The following is a 5474-nucleotide window of genomic DNA, read 5'->3' as shown; positions in this document are numbered from 1 at the left end:
GAAACTGGTGTGTGTGGTTCGTTCACGTGCCTGCAATTCTATGGTGGTTTCTCAGCTGTTGGGCTGGGCTCTAGTAGCTGGAGTAGCCACTATTCGGGCAGAGGAGGGAGAGGTTGGCACAAGGAAAAAGCAGGATTCAGGGAACTTGGTGGTGGTACAGGCTAGTCAACACATCCCATGTGCTGCTGGAGGGTGAGGGTGAAAAGCTATAGCAGAACTTACTAACTAAAACTTAACTAGCAGGTCTCCAAAAGCTGAACAGAAGTGAGACCTGCTCAGACCCACTCTTGGCTATGGAGGACCTTCAAGCCCAGAAAGACTCAGAGCTAGATTTTACTTGTGTGTTATCCCAGTAGCTGCCTAGACTAGACCCCACTGTATCCTTGTGCTTGGTCTCAAGAAGGCTGGACACTCAATTTTTGGATTTGGGAGTCCAGAAGTTACTTTCATGCACTGTTAAGCTAATAGAGGGGGGAAATATAGCCTTGATTTAGTCCTCCCTGTGCAAGCAGATTAGGGGCTGGAGAGGAATAGGAAGGCCACTATGTAAGTCACCGGAAGGGAAATGCTCCTCCTACTGTTGACACTAGACAAGCTGCCTGTCAAGTCAAACATAGGGCAGAGCTTAAAGGGGGAGTAGTGTCAACTCAGCCACATGTAAGCATCAGGAAGGCCACTATTCTACCCAGCATGGACAGGGGGTGCCTGCCAACTCCCATCCCTGCAGCTAGGCTTTCTGCCCTTCATGCCTAATGGGGGGAGAGAGATGCTCTAACATCACTAGCTGGAGGCCAGCATCCATCCATAATGAAGAACCACATCCTCACCCCACTTGAATTGCTGGTTCTGGCAGCTCTGCAAAGGGGATTAAAGGAAGCTTCTGAAACTTGGCTCCTGTCCAGTGAGCTCCTGGCGCTGCAGTTATGAATGAGTTATCTGCTCGAGAGGCACTGTCTGCTAAGGAGGTGAGTGCACACCCAGCTTTTCCCAGCTGGGAGCAGGGGACAGAAGGCTCCTTAAAGGTTTATGGTTCTTCAGTAGCTTGATGGGGGAGAGGCTTGATTCAGCTCTACTCCATTCAAGCCCTGATCTCCCTTTGCAGGAGGTCATCTCAAAGTAAAGAGCTTCCTTGGCAAGGCCTTAACAACTGGTCCTGGGGGGAAGCTTTCATACCAGAGGCCCATCTCTACCTACTATTGCAAAGTTCACAGCTGTTTGTGGTACTCCTCTTTGACAGTGCACTGGCTCCCCGTTAAGCTGGGGCCCCTGCTGCTTCCTGGGGCTACGTTTCTTTGACACCAGGTCAAGTGAAGAACCAACTCCTCAGTAAGAGCAGGTGTCAGGGAAGAGTGAAACAGGTGGGGTTTCATTCCATGCTCTAAGCCTGCAGTATCCCGTCTGCTGGCAACCTGGATGGACTAATCCCATCTGCTGGCAGCCTGGATGGACTAATCCCTTGTTAGAGCAGGCGCTGTTCACCTCTGCAAAGCTCCACTCAGATGAGGGCCTGAGTTCAAAACACCTTCCTGGCCTGCCCATGCCTGGTTAGATCATAGAGCCAGATAACTTAAGCAGGACTGGAGTGAGTACGCCCATGCTGTGCCACAGCCCCTCACTTGTGTGCCTGGTGCTATTAGTCCTTTGTCAGCACTCCCAGCCCTCGGGGGGGGGGGGGAAGTCTCAACTCCAATGGCTTTTTAACTTGTGTACGTACACACCCCTTCATCTCCCCCCACCAGTCTGCAGCCTTTGACTTCCTCTCACTCCTCCTGCCACTAAGATACAGGCAACTCACAGCAGAGACTTGGGTTTGTCCTAAGCAGCAGTAACCTTACTTGAGTGACTGGCTCCTACCAGAAGCTGTCAGTCATTCATGCCTGGGTTGCCCCATGCAGCCACCAAGCTGGCCCTGCTCAGGGGAGAGTTTGGCACAAAAGGATCCCGGTCCAGCCCCAGAGACCCCACCCACCCAGGGTGAGGCTGTGCTCAGCCCGGTATTTCCCTGTTCCTTCGAGCTTCAGCGAGAAGCTCCAGGAGGCCAGTGGGAGCATACTGGTGCTCAGCTCCCCGGGCAGACAAAGCAGCAGGTCAGGAGAGGCAGACTCAGAGTGGCTGATGGTTAAAAGGTTTGGCAATCGCTTTTTAAAGCAACACTAGGGAACACCTGTTCCACTGCTTGGGACTGAAGTTGCAGAGAGAAAATCCTGAGACAGAAAATCCTAGTAACGGGGGGGAATCAGGACCTGAAACTCATGTTCTCCCCCTGAGGTACCCCTGAAGCAGCTTTCCCCCTCCCCATGCACCTGGGAACAAGAGGACTCCGCACAGAGGGGAGTGGGATATACACCAAGTGGGAATGAGCAAGTGTGAGCTGGTTGGATAGTTTCTCAGCTCAAATGCCTCAGCTGGGGAGGCAGGAAGGGCTGCTCCTTGGCTCAGTGATACGGGCAGAAAGAGAGTCCCTCAGCCATAAGGAGGATGCAAAGAGCTGATCCCAGCTGCTCTACACAGCAGGTCCTGCTGCCATGGAAACAGAGGCCTAAGGCTGAGGGCTCTCAAAGGTAATGGGGGGGGGGGGGGGGAAGCATATGAGGCCAGGCAGAAAGAGGAGGGCTCACTCCAGCCCTGCAGCATGCAAAGGGAAAGCAGAACAGCTTGGCCCCTGCAGCCTCCACTCAGGCAGCATCTTTCGCAGGCCTGGGGTTGAGCATGTCCCACTCACAGCAATTAGCCAGTAGTTAACAGTGCAGCCTTCCACTGAGGGCAAGCCTGGACAGTTGCATCTCCTGTGACAGATTCCTTCAGCCTCTATGGTGATGAGCGTAGCCCTGCCAGTGTGTGGGGATGGGGGATGTGGAGAAGCAGGCAGCTAGTTTTCCTTTGAGGAAGGTCAGTAGGGTCCCTGTGCTGACCCCTTGCTGTGCAGCAGATCAAAGGCTGTTCTTCTGTTACAAAGAGACCAGGAAACTTCAGCACTTCTGTGACAGAATGGGATGGGACACTACCAGATCAGCTAAGCCCAATTATATAGAGATTTTAAAAGTGCATCAGTGGATGCAGGGGGAACATGACATGAGTACTCCTGGGGAGAGCTGGGTGAAATTTTTCAGCTAACTTTTTTTCCACTGAAAAAATGCAAATTCATATCAACCAAAACAACAAAATACTGGAGAAAAAAAAATCAAAATGTCTTTTCAACCTTTTCAAAATATTTCAGTTTGAAGAAACTTTTTAGTTTCAAATTTCATTCCATTTTTTTTTAAAACACAAACTTTGAACTATCTTTGACTCAAAAGGTTTTGTTTGCCTTGAACTTTTTGCCAGAAAATTTGAAAAAAATTGCAGTTGGTGTTGATCCAAAACAATTAATTTTTTTTTCCAGTCTGGCCTGTAAGCAAACAATCAGTTATTGGCACAGCTCTGCTCCTGGCTTCTGTTCCTGGCTCCACCACAGAGTTTTCAGTGCCTCCATTTCCCCATCCGTAAAGCAGGGCTGATAAGCCCACAGAGGCTAGATGACACATGCTAGAGTAGTGCAAAGTATTAAGAGAATCTAGAGTAGAAGCCAGTGAAATGTCACACAGCATGAGTGCTCCCTAGCGCAGTTCAGCTCCCAAACTATTTTAGGGGACACTTAATAAACCTCTCTGCAAATATTGCCCCTCCCCCATCACCTGCTTTAAACAAAATATTTTCAGTGAATTTTAATGTCAAAACCCCACAGCTTCCCCCACTTACAGAAAGTAGTGAAAGGAACCAACCAAACCTGGGTTCCAGCACAGGACATGGTCATTACAAAACTGAAGCATTACCTCTGTTAACAAGATCCCCCCCACACCCCCCGGGGTGCCAACTCTGCTAGTGCTGTGGAGGTGGGGGGTAGTAGATTTGTCAGACCTGTTGCCCCTCACCCTCTGTCCCACATCCAGCCCTGCTCCCCAGCATACCTGGGAGGGAGTTACCACGCACACAGACAGGGCAGCCCTGCCTCTGTAGCAGCAGTGGGTCCTTCTCCCCCCACCCTTCCCCTGCACAACAGCTCCCGGCCGGGCTGGGGGGCTCATTTCAGCACTGCCAGCCCTTGGATTCTACTGCCAGCATCAGGGGCCAACCTCTCCCCAGCCGGCTCTGTGCGCCTCTGCTCCCTGCCGCCCCACCCTGGGACAGGACCATGAACAGCCTCTCTGCCTCCCCTTGCCCTACCTAAATAGCACCTCTGGCACCTGCCTCCTCTCCCCTCCCTGATAGCTTGACCCCCCCTTCCCTTTAAATGTTCCCCCCCCCCTCCCCAGTTTAGGAAATACTGCATTAAATGCTGGACTCAATCTAAGCAAGGCCTCCTTGGACTAAGCCAAAAGATGCCCAAGCACCACCCAAATTTCCCCTGGAGATGACCCTGCTGCACTTTTCAGTCGCTTTCCCCGCACCAGGGTCATCTGTCTTTCTCTGAGAGCAGCCCAGCTGAACTCGGGGGTGAATGGAGACAGGGCACTGACCTCGCTGCCCTGCCCTGAGCAGCAAATGGGGCTTCGCCTGGCCTCCCCAGGGTCACCTGACTCTTTGATGCTGCCCCTCAGGGCGCTTGGGAGGGTTTCTGAATGCTCCCTGGCCGTGAATAGCTCCCACCCCTTTGGGAAGAGGCCCTCCTCCCACGCCTCCCCCCTGCCAGCACTCAAACAGCTCAGAGGATAGGGTTCCAGCAGGCCGACACGCACACTCCATTTCACTGGGCCGTTTCCTTCCTGGCCTCTTGCTTTGCCACATCGTCTTTAATAAAACACAATTCCAGCAGCACGGGCTCAGCTAGACAGACCTGGCTTCCCTGGCCAGGAAGCCAAGCCTTGCCCGAAGAGCACAGAGTTTCCTCCTCCTCCTCCTCTCTCTCGCCCTCTCCTCTTTCCATTTGCTGTGTTTGTGCCGAGAGGAACAGCTGGGTCGAGGCACCAGTACCAGTTTGCCCAGGGACCCGATTTAGGCACCAGAAGGACAGTCCCGAATCTCAGCCCCAGGCTTGGAATCAGCCCCACCTTTATAAAGAAAGCTTGGAGCTGTGCAGATAATCAATCAACACTGCTCAGCTGCTGTCCATGAACCCTGCTCTGCCCCCATTCTGAGCAAGCACTGGAGGAACCGAGATAGTAATAACACCTAGATCTGACATAGCACATTTCACTCATCTGGCTCAAAGTGCGTGCAACGGAGGGAAGTATTACCTGAGACACGCGGGGGGAAGTGACTTGTTAGCACAGCAGACAAGTAGCAAAGCCAGGACCAGGACCAAGGTCTCCTGAGTCCCAGTCCAGCAGCCTAGCCACCAGGCCACCCAGGACCCCAAATATATGGTGTAAGGTTTCAGCACATGGCAGGGCATCTCTGGAGCAAGCAGAGTCTCAGGGAAGAGAGGAAAGAGGGCAAGGGAAGAAAAAGTACAGAATCAGTAGGTGCAGGCAGCCAGAAAACTAACCCTAGTGTGA

Source organism: Trachemys scripta, chromosome 10 (genome assembly GCF_013100865.1).
Source record: "Trachemys scripta elegans isolate TJP31775 chromosome 10, CAS_Tse_1.0, whole genome shotgun sequence".
In the NCBI taxonomy this organism is placed as follows: Eukaryota; Metazoa; Chordata; order Testudines; family Emydidae; genus Trachemys; species Trachemys scripta.
Note: the sequence above shows the minus strand (reverse complement) of the source record.